General features: G+C 35.5%; 1 protein-coding gene across 3 annotated transcripts in view; it reads right to left on the bottom strand.

Moving 5' to 3' along the window:
• The window catches only part of LOC136836302 (ras-related protein ced-10-like), a 383,808-nt gene that overhangs the window by 281,366 nt on the left and 81,171 nt on the right, over positions 1-21,271 (bottom strand). For 2 of the 3 annotated variants that reach the window (XM_067100416.1, XM_067100417.1), the window contains exon 2: positions 7,053-7,074. The exons of the other annotated variant lie outside the window; for it this stretch is intronic. The gene's annotated coding sequence lies outside the window, so the exon portion shown is untranslated. The remainder of the gene's footprint in view (positions 1-7,052; positions 7,075-21,271) is intronic. 3 annotated transcript variants of the gene reach the window in all.

Below are 21,271 nucleotides of genomic sequence, written 5' to 3'. Positions count from 1 at the left end.
GGTTAGGCTTCTGATAGCTGGTATACCAAGGACCACAACATACTACAGACAGATAAAAAACTTGAATAAAACACATGACGACTACGTTGATGGAACAAGCGTCATTAGAGAAACTCCAGAGGATACGCAGTAAAACTGTCAAAACATCCAAACACAAAATGAACACAATAAACTTGGGAAAACAAGGCAAATTCAGCAACCCTTGCACAAAAATCAACCAAAGGGCCGAACGAAAAAAGTGATCGATTAGGTCTCATTCGATAGCCAATCATTATTCAATGATTGATAGGGGAACTATAAAAAAACGATTAAACGCCCCAAGGGGGGGTATTTGAAAAGCGACAGAGAGAGGAGGAGCGAAGGTTGGTTAAAAGCAGTGGGTCCTGGGTAACAGAGGCCCCACGACGAGGAATTCATGAGAGAACGACCCTTGCTGGCCGGGGGGTGGGGGGGAGGGGTGGAGGGACTTTACACCTGGAGATAGCTCACACCTGTGAAACCCAGCCGGTCGCGACGGTCACATGGAACTGCAAGACCCTTTCAGATTCCTTTTGTACATCCTGATCTTCCCTTCCGCATTTTAGTTCGTTCTTGAGGCTATTGGGAAAAAACTGCCGTCTCAATTATGGCCTCGGGAGAGACAATCAAGATCCCTCACTTCATATCACAAAACACCAGAACAAACCCAGTTTCCCTCAGCTCTCTCACAAACTGCAAATTACTCTATTATCGGCATTCAAACAGACACTTTCTTTGAAAAGACTTGAAAAATACATGTTGAAATATCGGTAATATCGACTTTCAAGTATGTTGCTTTGATCATCTTAAGAAGTAACAATGCACACAAACATAAAATAAGTCAAACATGTCTCTCTCTCTCTCTCTCTCTCTCTCTCTCTCTCTCTCTCTCTCTCTCTCTCTCTCTCTCTCATGGAAAGCAACACCAATGATAAATATACTTTCTTTTTTCTGTCTTCCACTTTAAACAGAGTGCACCTCCATTACTGCCATGGAGCTCTTTTACCTTCCTGCGCTGCATAAAACGGAAATTCTAATTCCATGAAAGCCTTCCCGCTATGAATAGTATCGTCGTCATGCGAGACGCTTCATGACCCTTCCAGTTGCACCGCCATCGGAGACAAGCGCAATTCCCGATCCTCTCTGACGATGAAGCTGTTTCTGTTCCAGCTGCGATTACTTCCTGTAATCACTTTCATATTAATAAACTTAGCAAATACATTGAACAGAGATTCCTAAAGTTCCTGACAACACAAGTTCTCTTCATAAAGAGGGAAAAATATATCATGCGGCATTTTTCCCGAGATGTTTTTCAAAAGCGTTTTTCTTCTCAGAACACCTTCCTGCTTTGGGCCCTACGGCTGCTCACTCTCCTACACTGCCTCATCTTGGGTAACTCTTTAGAATGATCACAACTGCCCTCAAAGCTCCCACTGTAAAGGCAAACGTGGGTTCACGACCTCCAGGCTTCCTCATTGGACGGGTGGGTACCGTTCTCGGCTAGCACTCTCCTGGGCCCGCGTTCGATTCTCCGACCGGCCAATGAAGAATTAGAGGAATTTATTTCTGGTGATAGAAATTCATTTCCCGTTACAATGTGGTTCGGATTCCACAATAAGCTGTAGGTCCCATTGCTAGGTAACCAATTGGTTCTTAGCAACGTAAAATAAATCTAATCCTTCGGGCCAGTCCTAGGAGAGCTGTTAATCAGCTCAGTGGTCTGGTTAAACTAAGGTATACTTAACCTTTTTTCAACTTGCGTGCTATATTAACTTCGTCTGTTACATGTAAGGCACAAAACATACAATATATATATAAACATATATATATATATATATATATATATATATATATATATATATATATATATATATATATATATATATGTATATATATACATTGTATATACATATACATATATATATAAATATATTTATGTATTTACTCATTTGTTGTTATTACTACCGTAACCCCCGAGACCCTGAAATTCTTGTTATCACTCATGTGGTTCTCTGCACGAGCTGGCAGACTTTTTGAAAATAAACGGTATAACACAGTTGAAGACACTTAAAACCTTAAACTGGAACACTGCAACATTCTGAAAGTCGACCATTTTCCCACTATCTGTAAATTCACGAATAGCAGAAAAATTCCGAAGGGTTTGGCCGTGCCTACAACCGAGATCTTAAGACTTCGGTTTTTTGGTGGTTTCCTCTTTAACAGCTCTATGTTTGGACATTGAAACTCGCGCCTCTACCGGTCACGAGGGGAGGGATGACAGCTGACCGTAGGGTTCACGTCCATTCCTCCCTAACGTAAAAAGAAAGAAAAACTTCAATTAGATATGAACCAAACCGTTATAGTCCCCAAAGCCCAGCGTGGGAGACAGATCTGTAAGCACACATTTATTTAACCTAAAATGCTTAACATGCTTCACACAAGCCGCTTTATAAAAACGATCAAATTATGTGTATTTATTTGTCTCCTGCATCCTTCGTCACGTTACCAAACAAGTAAAAAATGCGCAAACATTTCTTCGGCGCAATCGAGTTTTCTGCACAGCGGATGATGCTAGGCAGATAATGCTGTATAAAACTATAAGCAACGACTTCGCAGCGCTCAGTGACTCCCCAGATGCGGTGAAGTGAGGTTGCGTCACACGCCTCCGGAAGGCGCTGCCACACGCACGTAACATGGCTAACCTTAACTTTATATAAAATAAAACCTACAGAGGATAGAGGGCTGCAATTTGGTGTTTGGTGATTGGAGGTAGGCTGATCAACATAGCAATTTGCAGCCCTCTAGCCTCCTCAGTAGTTTTTAAGATCTGAGGGCAGACAGGATGAAGTGCGGACGGACAGACAAAGGCGTCACAATAGTTTTCTTTTACAGAAAACTGGAAGCCAATCTGCTCTCACTGAAAAGGTGACTCTTTCTTTAGGAAGCACGAAGTTCAATAAAACAAACTTCTCTCCAAACTACCAAGTTCACAAGCCTAGTATTTCATTTTCAATCACAAAGAATCAGTCGCTTTTCTCTAGAAAAGGTCCATCGATATTTCACGTTGAATCTTTTTCCATCTGCATATACATATATATATATATATATATATATATATATATATATATATATATATATATATATATATATATATATATATATGTGTGTGTGTGTGTGTGTGTGTGTGTGCTCGCGCGCTCCGCGTTTAACGTTTACTGATATATTATTATAACGGAATTATATAAATAAAAACTCCCTAAAGAAAACAATCAATATTTAAGTAAAAAATCAACTTCAAAAATCACCTAAAAAAAGGAAAAAGAATGTAACGTAAAAAGTTTAAAAACACGCTAAAATACACTTAGTAACCGTGATCTAACTTTAGGGGAGGGATCCGTTGCAACTCACAAACGATTAGGTCAAGATGGAATGGTACCGTCAACAAAACATATTCCTAAGAAGTAAGCAAAGACGACCATGTTTCTACGCCATCTAGCGACCAGAATTGGAATCCAAAGAGTGATCTGACGGCGAGAAAAAACGGCTCGAAATTTGAATGCATCATCCACTGACAGCAAAACGGTAACCACCGTTGGAAAACCGATCACTAAACTCTCCAGAGGCAACGAAATATAATGCCAAGTAAGAGAGCTTGTTACAGTGTGAACTTGCATAAGACAAGGACAATTAATAACAAATAAACCTCTCAAATACCGCTCTCGAGATGCGATTCTAAAACAGCATTCACAATTCAACGACGATAAAATTTTACATGACAAGGAACGTACAACACAATCTATTTTTACTTTTCCCAGTCTTAAGCCTTCCAGTGCGCAGGCCAATCTCCTGCAGATCAATTAAAACGAATGACCAGAGAGAGAGAGAGAGAGAGAGAGAGAGAGAGAGAGAGAGAGAGAGAGAGTTTCTCTATGTGGATCGGTAGGAAAATTCAATTGCACAGTATATGTATGTACATATGTAATGTATGCATATATGTATGAAAGAAATTATGTACATAGCAAAAGTCATGCATGCAACAATTTTGTATGTAGTTATAAATGTTTTACATGAATGTGGGCAAGTTCAGGTCGAACGCTCCGTGGGTGAGTGGGAGCATGCCAACATTAAAGCAGCAAGAGTTACCAATACATACTGTACGTAACCATTACCGAGGAAAAGCTCTCCTCCATTAAAGGTTCACACTCGAACAGGTATAGAGCGAAGTGAGAGTGTCGGATGACCTCTCTCTCTCTCTCTCTCTCTCTCTCTCTCTCTCTCTCTCTCTCTCTCTCTCTCTCTCTCTCTCTACACGAGGGCAGCGTCATGGACTCCATGTCATACCCGTCCTCTGCAATGCCTGCCTGTGCAGACGATTCCCAACACCTGAGGCGGGCCAAAACGCCTACCCTTCCTCCCCCACTTAATTCTGTAACAAATGACCTCTGCAGGAACAACGATGACGTCATGCAGAAGTTGACGGGAGTCTGATCCGCGACCTCAGAATCGCATGACTGATGAACAGCAGGTGCAAGGGTCCACTATCGTCCATTTCTTTCTCAGAAGCCAAGTCGTTTACTATATGCTTCCCATTGTTGCACACACGAACAAACATGGGTACCAATGCTCTTCAAACAAAATGACACTGCAAAAGCACTTACAGTTAGCTTTTAACATGCAATAAACTTGTGTAGATGTTGATATATGTGTGCAATAGTCTGCATATGCAAACACATATATATACATATTTATAATGTATATAAACATTTATATATTATATTATATATTATATATATATATATATATATATATATATATATATATATATATATATATATATATACAGTGTACAGTGAACATACAAACTTGCATATATACATAACATTTCCAACTTCTCGACTATTATTAATATTTAACACAGCATTTCATCAGAGCGGTAAAAATGAAGGACAACCTAAACCACAAATGCTTTTGGGGACTAAGCAGCTTTTCTACTTGCAAATGAAAAAATGAAAAAAGTATTTTTGCGATATGCTGACGAACACTCAACAAGCCAATTCCTATGACAGAGATCCAATACCAGATCAAGCGAGTTCTACTTGAAAGTCAGTCGCTCTTTGCAAAGGAATCGTTTCTTTCACTCAAGACATTTTTCTTTTTGCGGGTTTCACGGAATATTTACCTTGAACAAGATAACTTCTTTTCTTTTATTAAATTCCTCTCACTCAAACTCACGACAGCCACGGAGTTACAAATATCAAATCTTGAACTGCACACGTGTCACTCTAAAGGATAATATTCTTATGCGCATTTTGAAATATGCAGTTTTCCATTTGGCAAAGAACTCTGCCATCTATTTCCAAAGTCAATACCTTCCCTTAAATAATACCACTAAACTGCTGGCTTTCATTATTCAAATGGCATCAGGCAAAATATAGGAATAATCTATTTCAAACGAGAAGTACTGCAAACGCTCTAAGGATTTCGTCCAAAACTTTTCTTTTTGTTCTTGTTTTTGTTACTTGGGGTAATGGCGGTGGGGGATTGGGGTCGAAAGCACAGCTCAGATATAAACGCATCTGCATAGGACTTCATCGGAGTTTTATACTTAATCGAGAGCAGATGTTCGCCAAAGCCAAGCAACTTGAATACAGATGTTTATCCACCAGAAACGCAGTTGTCAGGATCCTCAAGAAACCTTTCGAGCTGAGAGTTGAAGGAAATAATTACACTCCAATTTGATCACTGAATCTTCAGTGCAATGCAGCCTCACTGAATCTGCAGTTTTTAAAGGTTGGAATATTTACTAACAAGGTCACTTTCCAAGGCAACAAATCGTCACTTGTTCATTGACCTTCAAAGTTATTATTCTAGAGATGGTTAAACTAGAATGTTTTCACCCACGATCTTCCATTCCCGTCCAACCGTTCTTGAGAAATTCTGTTCAAACGCCCATCACATATTTTTCCAAAACAACCTCCCTGAGGTAGGGTCCATGGAAGCCATAAAGAATCTCATATAACGATGGTCCCTTCTACTTTAGCAATAGACACACTTCAGATGTAGGCGATTGTTTAACAAATCGGGAAAGGAAAACTAACAAAATATAACAAGGAAGATGGATAATGAATAAAAAATAAACTGGGACAAAATTATGTTCAAGAGGATATGAAATTTACATTAATTGTAACTGGCTCCAAAAATATGGAATGATATAAATCAGAAGCACCTTTAGATTTTTGCAAACAGGTAAATAGGATCACTCTACTTCACTATTTAAATCTTGAATGGCTGCTTGTTTTAACTCCTCGATTTAATTGTTGAACCACAGGATGCTCAGTGAAATGCATATCAACCATTGCAGAAAATTTACTTTTCTGCACTCTAATCCAGAAGCTCGCATAGCCTGGAAGGGAGCTGCATTTTGTCTCAATGAAAATGATCTATTGGCACATTTTGGAAAATATTTACAAAACATAATGATCCATTTCTCCTGTGTGGGGACAAACCCGAACTGGCTCACTTTCTAACGGTCTCGGTTTTTTCCATAAATTTTAAAGAGAACAAACATGTAAAGAATAATGTTAAGACTTTGGATAACATTTTTTTCTTGCTGAAAGACAACATCGCAAGTCCCACTGAAAACAATTCAAAGCAATTTCCTGGGTTTCCAAAAGATTTGCGGTACCCAGCTCGCCAATCCAATGACTAGTTATCCTCCTTGCCCACCTGTGTCTGCTAACACCAATTCCCTTTTTTCATTTGGACTGACACATCAGGAATAAAATGAACCAGCGTCTGATTTTCGACAGCACAAAGCGTGTCTCATTTTCGATTAAAATGTACCTTGAGTTGGCTTCCTAATAGGCTATTTTTTGCGATGAAGAACGAGTAAGATGAGACTACAATTTACGAATGTTGCTTTACAAGCTTGAATTCTGACCTCGAAGAGCCCAAATTTCCTACGACTGACCTTAAGAAGATTTGAAAGATCTGTTAGGGCAGACGCGCTGTGCTATGCAGGGAGTTTTTCTTACCTTAAAAGATCCACTCCTTGTTCTGTAACAGAAGAAAACAGGATCTATTAGAAATATGCAATATCAAAATATTTTTAAAAGTTGCAATGCCAAAATAATTTCAAAGAAAAATTAGATCTAAAGGCTTTATTCCTTATAAATACGCATGGAATAATTAGGGGCTACGGGCTATTTGAACTTGTTATTAACAGCGAAGCTGATATCAAAATTCTGAAAAGAAAATTAAGAGATAGCATTTTCAGGCGCCCTGTTTTCGATTTGGGGAAAAAATGCTTTTGGACATTTTTTATGAGCTACGCACCTAAAATAAATTTCTGCTCAATTAACTCTTATAAAGGGGAAGCAGCACCTGTTGACCTGCTCAATGTAAGGCTGAAGAATGCAAACACAACGAAGATTTGTAAAACAAAAATGAAAGAAAGTCAACTCATATGCAACGATGCTCCATTTGTTGATCTAACGTAAAGACAGAACACACAATACAAACATGTTTTTGCCGATGATAGAGGAAGAATAAAAAATGTGGGAGACAACCAAATGTTTGCTGACTACATAACAAAAACAGCATTGCCACACGGCATCTACGACCATTAATAGCTCAAGTAATAAAAAAAATAATAAAAAGCATCGTGGTATATTTTTTCACCTTTTCCACTCGCCATCCCTTGAGTCTTGTTAAACTTTTTCTTATTAATAATACTACGTTCCTGTAAATATAAACAAGTAAATCTCAGAAAAATTGACACGGCACAGCATGCTGCGCTAAAAATAAAATTCATACCAGTATTGCTTAAATGTCGATAAATAAAACCCTCATTTCTGAACGAAGAAATAGACACCTTACATCAGTGATGGGCAAGACCCGCTTCCCAAGGACTGAAACCCTCACTGAAGCATCAGCTCATATTGAAAACACAGCGAGAATCCCAGGGGGATAATCGCTGAAGATGGTACCCATATCGCATGGCTCCCTGGGGACAAACAACATTCTCTTCGAACACTTTAGTCCAACGGGGCCAAGTGACTGCAGGCTGGCCCTAGTTCGTTCGGCCCTTCCACTTCCAGTCCGGCTCTCTACCACCCCACCTCCCTGACCAATCCACCTCGGCCCAGGCCTCGTCAGCTATGACGGCCGGCCACTCTTTTAAATGAAGTTTCCCTCAGAGATTTGTCTCCCTGACATAACAGGATAACTACCGCAGGAAATTACCAGGTTGGGGGATTCTTCACTACAACGAAAAATAGACGGGAAATGATGTGACCAGGGAAATTCCACATTATGAATTTGTGATGAAATTGTTGTTTTCCTAATCGTGTTACCACTTACAGAACCTCCGATTGTGACTTTTCCTCAAATATGATTTCGGAAGATTCATGTGTTCAGACGTCATCCATATGAAACATTACATAAGATAAAAGCATATAGCAAAGGAGACAATAATTGAAAATAAGGGAAAAATTAATCCCATCAATATCATAATGAAGGTATTTTATCATTTATAAATTAATTGTTTTTATCATTTATAAATTAATCTGAATATAAATTCGTACAGAGAAAAACCACAGTATTTCACTAAAATTTACACAGGCAATTTCACGCCTCATTCCATGACATCAACAAAAACGCTACAGGGAACTGACAAAACATACATTGCTCTTTTAAGCAGACATATCACGATGAAAGCAACAAAGCTTATTGGAGAAACGCTGGACGGTTCCTCTGTACAGTAGGTCTGTCTTAGCCGAGAGACTATAAAAAGACACAAAAGTAACTGCAGCTCGATGCAGCTGATGCTTAAAGACGATGTTATTATCGGTAGCAACGTTTTCAGATTAGGGAACTTGTTACTACTCAGATGTAGAGTGGCCGGACCACAGAGCCCTTCCTGGATCCTCACACGACGAAGACTGCTTTTACGAGAGAAGAATTGCTGAAGAAGGGCAAAGTTGAAGAAGCTGGAGAGATGAATGGGAAATGATCGTAGAAAAGGTACAAAGCAAAAGTCAGAGAGATGTGCAGCTGACGGTCGAGGGTACGATTCTTACAGTGTGCCGTGTTATGCACACCTTAGGCAGTGCCCATACGCCCAAATACATTATGTAACAGATTGTGACTTCCTATTCCTCTCTCTCTCTCTCTCTCTCTCTCTCTCTCTCTCATACACACACTTGGTCAAAGGTATAACAAACTTGTATTTTACCAAACGTGACATGTTTTGTTTTAGGGCAGTTGAAACGCTGAAAACAGGAACTTTCCTAACTTCGCGTCAAACAAAAACAAAAAAAAAAGGAAAAATTACCAGATTAGAATAACAGACGTCATTTCTAAAGGACCAGATTCCCAAATAACTGCACAGGTGTCATACACGAAAATACATACTCATGCATACGTTTACGCAAGAATGAGTAAGATACAAAAAGTTAATGCTGTTTGTCGATACAAAACATCACTAATGATACAGGCTGTAGTATATTTTAATTTAATTACCCAAATGTATTTTTGTATTTTACATTATTTTATATATATATATATATATATATATATATATATATATATATATATATATATATATATATATACATCTTATTTCGCCTCCCGCAGGATGGCTTCAAGTTAAAAAAAAGATAGTCATACTTTAAATAATGAGAGGTGGATCATAGCTTGAGTGTTACAGAGCCAAACAACTCTCGCTTTGAAGGATTCCTGAGCTTCCAGAATATTGAGGTCATTCCTTTCCTTTAATTATTCAAACCCCCCTCTTTAGTACTTTCTAAGCCTTCCTCTCCTACTTCACCATTACATTTCAAAATTATAGACTCCACTGTTTCCTAAATAACCAAACAATCTCACATCACATTGTTATATATTTCAACAATACTGCATCAACTTCTACTGTTCTTTGACTTCTTGCATCATTCCATTCATAAATATATGAAAGATAAGGAGCATTACTCACCCATATCTCTGATTCACTTTTACACCACTGATCACTCTCTCAACTACCTACTCTTACATAAAACCTGTCTATATCATACATCCTCAGCACACACCACAATGCACCTTGAATGACTGCTCCATAATAGTCACTTTTCACTAACATTATTCATTGTCCAAAACCACTGTTCTTCCCCTATTAACCCTTCTGTCATCTGTTGGCCGCGTGGGTAAAGGCGTCACTGTAGTCCTGAGTTCTTGTCTTTCGTTGGTTCGAGCCCACGGGACAACGAACTTACTATCAACTGAAAAATTCCCCTTCGGTAACATATATGAAAATATATTATTTCCGAGGTAGAGCGAATTGGATATTGAAGGATGTTTGTAGCTTAATGCTTGTATATGAATCACGGTGATGTGATAAAAAGTCATAATATGGCTGCGTGCGACAAACGCACTATATGGTCAGCATGGCAGAGGTGGGTTGATATTGACTCTAAATACGAAAACCTGAGTTCGGCGGGAATTTGTAGATGGGAGCCAATATCAACTTATACCTCACTTGTTGGCCGCGTGGGTAAAGGCATCACTGTAGTCCTGAGTTCTTGTCTTTTGTTGGTTCGAGCCCACGGGACGACGAACTTATTATCAACTAAAAAATTCCCCTTCGGTAACATATATGAAAATATATTATTTCCGAGGTAGAGCGAATTGGATATTAAAGGACATTTGTAGCTTATTGATTATATATATATATATATATATATATATATATATATATATATATATATATATATATATATATATATATATATATATTATAATAGGAGATTATGTGTATGTTTTGATTTAATGTCTATGATTTTGAGATGTCTTTATTTCTTACAGATGACTCTTACGTTCTGTATTTTGATATAATTTCAGCTATTTCATATGTTTTGAGGTGACTTTGTAATGTATAATCATTCATGTTTATAACACACCATGTTCATGAAGTTAAAGTTTAAATTCTGTAAAGAGAGAGAGATTCTGGAAACATTATCAGATAACCATTTCATGTGTTGACACAGCTGCATGGGACCAAAGGAAGTCGTATCAGAAGGGCCACTTTGCCTATCTTTGACGATATGACAGGTCTCAGCGCTCGCAAGTCTAAGTCCTTATTACATGTTTATTGTGTGTGCCTGTTCTATAATTATTATTTTTCTCTGTGCCTTATTATGTATTCCATAGTCTGAGTAGAACGATAAGGGAGAGGAAAGATAGGTCTGACATGTTGACAGGGCTTTTTGAGCCAGATCGTTCACAAATTTATTTCTGTTTACCCAGGTGCTTAACTCAGAGCAGGAAATGTCAATCATCAGGTAAGAACCCATACCTTTTCCCAGGCCTTAGAATTCTCTGTGTGTATTCACTGTGTGTACTCTTTCTGTGTATTCCTTATGTGTATTCTTTGTGTATTCTGTATACTGGGAGGCAGAAGGAGGAAATCAGTTATTCAAAGATTGTAAATGGCTAGTTGATAACCCATTGGGGCTCCAGTAGATAAAAGAGAATTGGAGACCAGAGACAGTCAGTAGTATAGGGGATTTGGTAAATATAGCAGCCCCTCTCTCTCTCTCTCCCTCCCATTTACCATTGTTGTATAAGGGTATAATTGGTTGCTCTCCCTAAATATATAAGTTTTATAAATCTCTCCCACGAAATATAATATTTTGTGTATAATTCCTAAATATTTGTGTTCTTCAACCACTGTGTATATATTACCAAAGGAGTAAAGTAATGTGCTTATTTGCTTGCATTGTAATTATGTTGAAAACTGAAGTGCTGTCACTGAGGAACTTATAGAAAGATGTGAGTTTAGCCTTTTGGAAAAGTGAAGGTAATCTTTTGGGAGACTGATATAATCTTTGACCATATTTTGTCTCAGTGAAATTGCTGTTGGTATATTTCCATTTTTTGCATATTTCATTCTTACATGTCTGTGTGTATAATTTCACAGTGTTACCCAAAGTTTTGTTTTGGTGATTACTCAGAATTTTGTTGGTGTTAATTTGCATAATTGAGATTTCAGTGCATACTTATTATTGAGATTTCAGTGAATACCTGTGCTAACTCCCTTTTATTAATGTTTTAGTGAACACTTGGGCTAATTGCAGATGTTCAGATTTATATCTAAAACTTGAGTGAGAGTTAATGGTTTGAATTTTACTTTATTAAATTATTTCATGATAAATTAAAGTTTTGTAAATTGATTTTGGTTAAGAAATACTTAAATCTTACACTGTTGTCAAGTAATAGTAAATCTTTTTGAGATTGTGAAGTCTGCTTATAACTTTTGAACTTAGAAATAAATCTGTCCGTTTAAAGTTTTAAAAACACATTGTTTTATTTTGACCACAAGTGATTAGAGATATTTGTGTATGTGTACAAGGTAAGTGATATATCTGTTTGTTTACCTGAGACTTATCTAGGTGAAATCGAACCAGGGGAAACAATTATAGTACTTGTTGGAGTGATGACCTTTCTCCCCTAGTCTGTTTATAGTTTAACAGTTGTTACCTCACCCATGACTTGATAAATTTTGATTGAATTTTCAAGTGTTAAGGAAGTTTTAAGGGATCACTGTACCTTTACAGTATTCAGTCTTAATATTTTTGTTAGGAGGTTTCAAGTGTCTGGCTGAAGTGAGGTAAATTTTTTGGTCTTATTATTTGTGTAATAACCAGGTACTTGATCACTTCGTGACAATATATATATATATATATATATATATATATATATATATATATATATATATATATATATTATATATAAAATGTTGTACACATGTACTCCTGCACACAAATACATACGAGTGTATGTAAAATTTACAGAGTCCACTTCTATAAGTATATACTTGAATCATAATGGACAATTTACAATATATTGTGACTGAATTCAGTTTAGTTTTAAAAGCAAATGATTTTCTCTTATCCAACTCCCCGTTAGTACAGAGGAAGAAAGAGAGCGCATCATTATACACTATCACAGCAACAATAATGCTTATCAACACAGTGACAAGGATTTTTTACTCAATCCTGTAATGAAGAGCACACGCGCATGCATTAACGAAAACCCATGGGAGTCATTCGGCTGAGACAATAGACTTAAACAGTATATTTATTTTTTGTTTTAGTATGTGCTCCATCACACCATACCAAGTGGTGTAAACAAAAGATATGAAGAGGAAGCTTAGCACAATGACATCTGACATTTACACATTACTCTCTCTCTCTCTCTCTCTCTCTCGCACACATCATTCTCTCTCTTTCTTTTATGTTTCTACCTCACACTAAAAGATTTTCATTACACAAACATGAATAAGCTTCTCTCTCTCTCTCTCTCTCTCTCTCTCTCTCTCTCTTGTACGACCTTTGCTAAATTTCCGTGCCACTCGCGCACTGGGCCCCAAGTACCAAATCCGACTCAATTTATTTATCAATCACAATGCCGATGCGAAGGATTGGAACCCCATTAGAGTGATATTAATACAGCAATAATGGAATTCCAACGGGGACCAAACTCAGATGCCAGACTATAGCGGTTTTTTCTTTTTTTGAGAGTGAGCGCATCTCATGATTTGAGGGATATGACTAAAAACGGAGAAAGCAAACAAAAGATAAAGTTGCTCACCAATTAGAGTGGCAATCGAACTCAGTAAATATTAGAGGGTCGGGAAGATAAAGGGTTCATTATACGGCTTTTTTTTCTTCATTTCTGAGTGTAATCACTTTATTCATTCAATCTTACTATATACATTATATATATATATATATATATATATATATATATATATATATATATATATATATATATATATATTTATATATTATATATATATATATATATATATATATATAATATATATATATATATAGCTACAAACGAACCCAGGTCTTAATATCAATTCAAGTCTCTAGCAACTGGAAATAATTATATTTTCTGCTTGTATGGCCCAGTGGGTAACACCCTTGCTTTCCACCTGAGAGACCTGGTTCGATCCCGACGTGAGTCAGAAATTTATACCTGTTCCACACGTGATTGTGGGTTGATGATTTTATCTTTTCACAGTTGATAATAAGTCCACCGAAATGTTGTCTATTGGGTCATTGCTGAGTCGAAACCAGCGACGGACAGAGGAATCAGGTAATTCCTTGGGTGCAGTGACTCAGGTTCCAACGAAATATGGCCAGTGGGTAACACCCTTGCTTTCACCTGAGTCCTGATTCCGTGAGTCAGAAATTTATTTCTGTTCCGCACGTGATTGTGTTGATGATTTCTATCTTATTCACAGAAGGGATAATTCAATGAAATGTTGTCTATTGGGTCATTTATCAACTGGTAAAAGCAGTTAGCTTGCCCAGGTAACAGTTATATGAACTTCTTTTAGACTTATATTATTTCCACCTGAGAGACCTGGGTTCGATAGAGTCAGAAATTTATTTCTGTTCCACACGTGATTGTGTGTTGATGATTTTATCTTATTTCTGAGGGATTGTGAATGAAATGTTGTCTATTGGGTCATTGCTGAGTCGGGAAGTTGGGGAAAATCACTGATATGCAAGCAGTTAGCTTGCCCAGGTAGGAATGGGTGCAGTTGCTATCAGGTTCCAACTTCTTTTAGACTTGTATATAGTATATATATCCACCTGAGAGATATATATAGTCAGAAATTTATTTCTGTTATATATTTATATATATATATATATATATATATATATATATATATATATATATATATATATATATATATTTATTTATTTATATATTATATATAATATATATATGTATATATATATATATATATATATATATATATATATATATATATATATATATATATATATATATATATATATATATATGCCCTAACAACATGCCTTGGGAGACGCAAATAGAAAAACTTCTCTACCACATTCATAGATTTCATTACTAAAGCGTGGATGATCCTCTTGTGCATTAGCCGTTTCATAGAGTACACATTACTGTAGGTTCGACAACAGCGCATCAAACGCCACTACAAACACAGCGCCATTCACCTCCGCCCTGCTCCGCACACACGCTGTTTCTGGAATCTGGATAAAGGCCCTTCTTGTCCAACACCCTCTTACACCATCTTCACAGCCCTTCCTGGGTCTTCTTCCCCTCTTTATTACCAGTCATGCCGAACTGTGTATATTTCCACCCACCTATAATCTTTCCACATGAATGAACCATCTACAAAAACTTGTATCCATCCTACATGTCTCCACACTTCTTCCCTACTCGGTTCTTCTTCTGCCACATATACTACGTAGATAACTGGGGTGTCTATGGATGCAAGGTAGCACTTTCGAATGGATTTTTATGCATACTCACCTTTATCTGGAACTGAAGCGTGGATGCTAAAACTAAATGAAAGATATGGTTGACGAGACGTGAGTGTGAGTGCCTGTCATTATAGGCTTCCTATGAAATACTCCAAATGCAGTCAAGAGTAGTGGTATATATATATATATATATATATATATATATATATATATATATATATATATATATATGTATATGTATATATATATATATATATATATATATATGTATGTATATATATATATATATGTATATATATATATATATATATATATATATATATATATATATATTATTTATTCCCTCTCTAACCCTAAATTAAATATGATACAGGTTACAACGTATGTCTGAAGTCACGTCGAGAGAGAGAGAGAGAGAGAGAGAGAGAGAGAGAGAGAGAGAGAGAGAGAGAGAGAGAGAGAGAGAGTCTCAAGTACAAAAACAGAATAACAGAGCATTACTAAATTGCATTTGCATCAGACGCAACGTCGCTCACGACAGGCAATAGTTGGGAAGCTGACTTAATATGTATTAAACTGAGACCAGAGATCTGAATATGGACTGAACGGAATTAAAACGGGTGGGAAGGACCCAAGTCTACAGAGTACACAAGGCTATGCAAATCCTGCATCCAAGCAGCAATGCAGACGCCACTTCTATGCAGCTGGAGAATTCTTAAGCAAATGCCCATCCTTCGTACTATACCTTCCAAAATAATTTTTCTTTGGGAAAAGAGACGGCGCATCGAATCTTCAATTCTCATATTATTATAAGTTTTTTATCAGTACGATTACCAGTAATGTATGCTTATTATAATCACAAATAATAAACGACACAAGTAAAATAGTAACAAAATACATAATGATCCATAAATAACTAAAATAAAAAACTAGTCTATTAGATTGTTTTAATTTTAAAAGTTAACTATTTACGACAAAAGAAATTTAGACTCCGATACTCAAATTGTTCCGACACTTCTACAAGCCCATCCTGGTCTTCAGCTGAAGGTTTTCCATCACTATCCAGGTCAAATGTGTCACTTGCAGAAAACATGTTTTACAAATCTCAATTACATCCAGAATAATTCAGCTTTTACGCGCTTCAACACACGTCTAATAATGTTTTTTTTCTTTTTTTTTTTTTTGGTAAAGGAAAGTTATCTCGCAGATGCATAAATAACACAAAACTAGGTCCAACAGAGCGCCAACCAGTAATATTCACGAACAAAAGGCATAAGCGAAATGGCTATGGAATCAACCGAAGGTTTGAAAAGGCATCCCCTTTAACCCGAGGGAATCAGAGACATATCCGGTGTGCCTCGGATCTAACTTCTGGCCTTTACTGAACAATTCGCTCTCTTATTACCATTACAGAAGTATTGCAACAAAAGGCTAGAGTGCATTTCATACACTGAACCTCACAGCGGCAAAGAACGATATCACCGTCATGCAGTACCAGCGCCCGAATTCAAATAGCCAAGTTTTAAATGTTTACTTATAAAGCATTCATGGCTTCAGTGATTTTTCCGTACACAGCTCCGTGGGACAGTTTCCGTGCTTGTCACGGCCACTATCGATTTCTCTCTATCTTCCTTAAAAAAAAAAAAAAAAAAAAAAAAAAAAAAAAAAAAAAAAAAAAGATTTGCTGGTTCATACCTCAGTTTATGTCACGGCATTTAAATGCTGTCCCATGAAAACTTGCTATCTGTCGCATTACTCATTTACGTACCTGCGTTTTTACTCAAGTGTCTATATATATATATATATATATATATATATATATATATATATATATATATATATATATATATATATATATATATATATATATATATATATATATATATATATATATATATATATATATATATATATGTATATGTATATGTATATATATGTATATGTATATGTATATGTATATATATATATATATATATATATATATATTATATATATATATATATATATATATATATATATATTATATATATATATATATATATATATATATATATATATATTATATATATATATATATATATATTATATATATATATATATATATATATATATATATATATATATATATATATATATATATATATATATATATATATATATATATATATATTATATATATATATATATATATATATATATTATATATATATATATATTATATATATATATATATATATATATATATATATATATATATATATATATATATATATATATATATATATATATATATTATATATATATATATATATATATATATATATATATATATATATATATATATATATTTATATATATATATTATATATATATATATATATATATATATATATATATATAATTTACATACCTACATTTTTACTCAAGTGTCTATATATATATATTTATATATATACATACATATTTATATATATATATATATATATATATATATATATATATATATATATATAATATTTATATCAAGTGTATATATATATATATTATATATATATATATACATATTTATATATATATATATATATATATATATATATATATATATATGTATATATATATATATATATATATATGTATATATATATATATATATATATATATATATATATATATATATATATATATATATATATATATATATATATATATATATATATATATATATATGTATATATATATATATATATATATATATATATATATATATATATATATATATATATATATATAAATATGTATGTATATATATATATAATATATATATACTGTATATATATATATATATATATATATGACATTTTTATCACACAGTGATTTATACACAATCATGAAGCTACAAATGTCGCTTAATATCAAATCCACGCTGACTCAGGAATATCCCCGATGGGGAATTATCACCAAAGGGAAATTTATAAGTGATAAATGGACGGGCACTGCCGAGTCTGGATCCCGCGACACAGATATGCATCCAGCAACTTCCCCGCTCTCGACGGGTAAATAAAGTACACCAGACTTGGCATTAATTTATACCTCTCTTGATAGCTCAGTGGTAACGTCGACTGGAGTTGCTGGATGTGTATCTGTGTCGCGGGATCGAGACGGTAGTGCCCGTCCATTTTCACTTATAAATTCCCCTTCGTGATAATTCCCCCATCGGGATATTCCCGAGGCAGCGTGGATTTGATATTAAGCGACATTTGTAGCTTCATGATTGTATATAAATCACGGTGATAAAAAATGTCATAAAAAGAGCTGCGTGTTCCAAACGTACCAAAGAACCGTCATGGTGGAGGTGGGTTAATGCCGAAGCTAAGTACAATTTCCCCACTCTCGAAAGGTAAATAAAGTACACCAGACTCGGCATTAGTTTATACCTCTCTTGATAGCTCAGTGGTAACGTCGACTGGGGTTGCTGGATGCGTATCTGTATTGCGGGATCGAGACTCGGCAGTGTCCGTTCATTTATCACTTATAAATTCCCCTTCGGTGATAATTCCCCATTGGGGATATTCCCGAGGCAGCATGGATTTGATATTAAGCGACATTTGCAGCTTATGATTGTATATAAATCACGGTGTGATAAAAAATGTCATAAAAAGAGCTGCGTGTTCCAAACGTACCAAAGAACTATCATGGTGGTGGGGGGTTAATGCTGAAGCTAAGTACAATTTCCCCGCTCTCGACGGATAAATAAAGTACACCAGACTCGGCATTAATTTATACCTCTCTTGATAGCTCAGTGGTAACGTTGACTGGAGTTGCTGGATGCATATCTGTGTTGCGGGATCGAGACTCGGCAGTGCCCGTCCATTTATCACTTATAAATTCCCCTTCGGTGATAATTCCCCATCGGGGATATTCCCGAGGCAGCATGGATTTGATATTAAACGACATTTGTAGCTTCATGATTGTATCTAAATCACGGTGTGATATAAAATGTCATAAAAAGAGCTGCATGTTCCAAATGTACCAAGAACTATCATGGTGGAGGTGGGTTAAAGCTGAAGCTAAGTACAATTTCCCCGCTCTCGACGGGTAAATAAAGTACACCAGACTCGGCATTAATTTATACCTCTCTTGATAGCTCAGTGGTAACGTCGACTGGAGTTGCTGGATGTGTATCTGTGTTGCGGGATCGAGACTCGGCAGTGCCCGTCCATTTATCACTTATAAATTCCCCTTCGGTGATAATTCCCCATCAGGGATATTCCCGAGGCAGCATGGATTTGATATTAAGCAACATTTGTAGCTTCATGATTATACACATATATATATATATGTGTGTATATGTATACATATATATATGTATATATGTATGTATGTGTGTATATGTATATATATGTATATATGTACTATACAGGGTGTTTCAAAATTAAAGCCCCCCTCTACAGCATAAACTTAAATTGATATGGACAAAAACAAAAGTAATTCAGAACAGGTATTTATTTAAATTTCTCTCTGAGTACTTAATATTTTTTGCATGGCCTCCATCTGCCTGTGCCACTGCCTGCATTCTTGAGGGGTATGATTTCAGCAAATCGCAAAAAAGCTGAGACTCAAACTCCATTTCCCTGAGCACTTCGGTCACCTCTCTTCGCAGGTCGTCGAGGCTTGGTATACCATCATAGTTCACTGTATGCGCTTCAGCACGATCCTTTAAGATACTACCAATGTTTTCACACACATTAAGGTCAGGGGAGCTACCTGGAAATTCACTTGATGAGAAGAAATCAATACCACTGTTTCAAAGCAGCTACTGTGTCTGAAGAGCCTTGAAACATGGTGCCTTATCATGCAGATAACACATTTTCAAGATCTATGAGGAAAGGAAATACTCCACCAGTAAGCACAGTTTCTCTGAAGCACTCACCATTCCATGACAGTCCTTTTTTTATGATTCACATTAACCGTTTGGCTGTGAAAGAGAAAAATTCCCAAACATTCAGGAAATTCACAACTTGGTGATAGCGCACGTCATCGCTGATATCATCCAACTTTGCAGCCCAAATGATGTCATTTTTATGATTTGGCTTCCTGACTGTGGAAATGAAGAATTCATCTGATGTGGCAACATGGAGAAAGTCAGCTTCATCCCAATCTTTAAGAAATGAATCACAAAACCATGCACGATCTCTCTGTTGCTGAGTGATGTTGGACTTGCTGATAACATGAAATGGCTTGATACCAGATTTTTTCAACTCACGATATACAGCACTATAACTTTTCTTCTTTCCCATTTTTGCTTCTAGTTCAAGCGCCAATGTACGTAAAGACTTTCTTGGTCTACCCACTGCCTCAGCTATGACATCTTTTGACTCCTGAGAAAGGACTTCAGGTCTTCCAAGATTCTCACTCTTTTCGCGATGACAGTCATATAGATTTTGTTCCAGTTTCTTTTAACAAAGGATTCATCTCTTTTAATGTATTTAGCTATCCAGGAACGTGAAATGAAGGATGTGCCAGCATCCCTGGCCTCTCTGAAGGTTATAGCCCAGATTCGGTCAATCCATCTGATTTCCTCCAAGTCATTAGCCATGGCTGTATCTAACTCCGTCACTCAGTCTGAAAATACAAGAAATGTAAAATGAAAAATAGCTTAATAGAAACTTAAAATAATGGACTTGGAGATAGGCTATAGCAGAAAACTTCATAACTTTCCATTTGTTCTGTGCAGGGGGGGGCCTCTAATTTTGAAACACCCGGTATATATGCATATATATGTGTATATATGTATATGTATATGTATATATATATATATATATATATATATATATATATATATATATATATATATATATATATATATATATATATATATATATATATATATATATATATATATATATATATATATATATATATATACATATATA

This window comes from Macrobrachium rosenbergii, chromosome 56 (assembly GCF_040412425.1).
Source record: "Macrobrachium rosenbergii isolate ZJJX-2024 chromosome 56, ASM4041242v1, whole genome shotgun sequence".
NCBI classification, from domain to species: domain Eukaryota; kingdom Metazoa; phylum Arthropoda; class Malacostraca; order Decapoda; family Palaemonidae; genus Macrobrachium; species Macrobrachium rosenbergii.
Note: the sequence above shows the minus strand (reverse complement) of the source record. Positions and strands in the feature narration are given on the sequence as shown.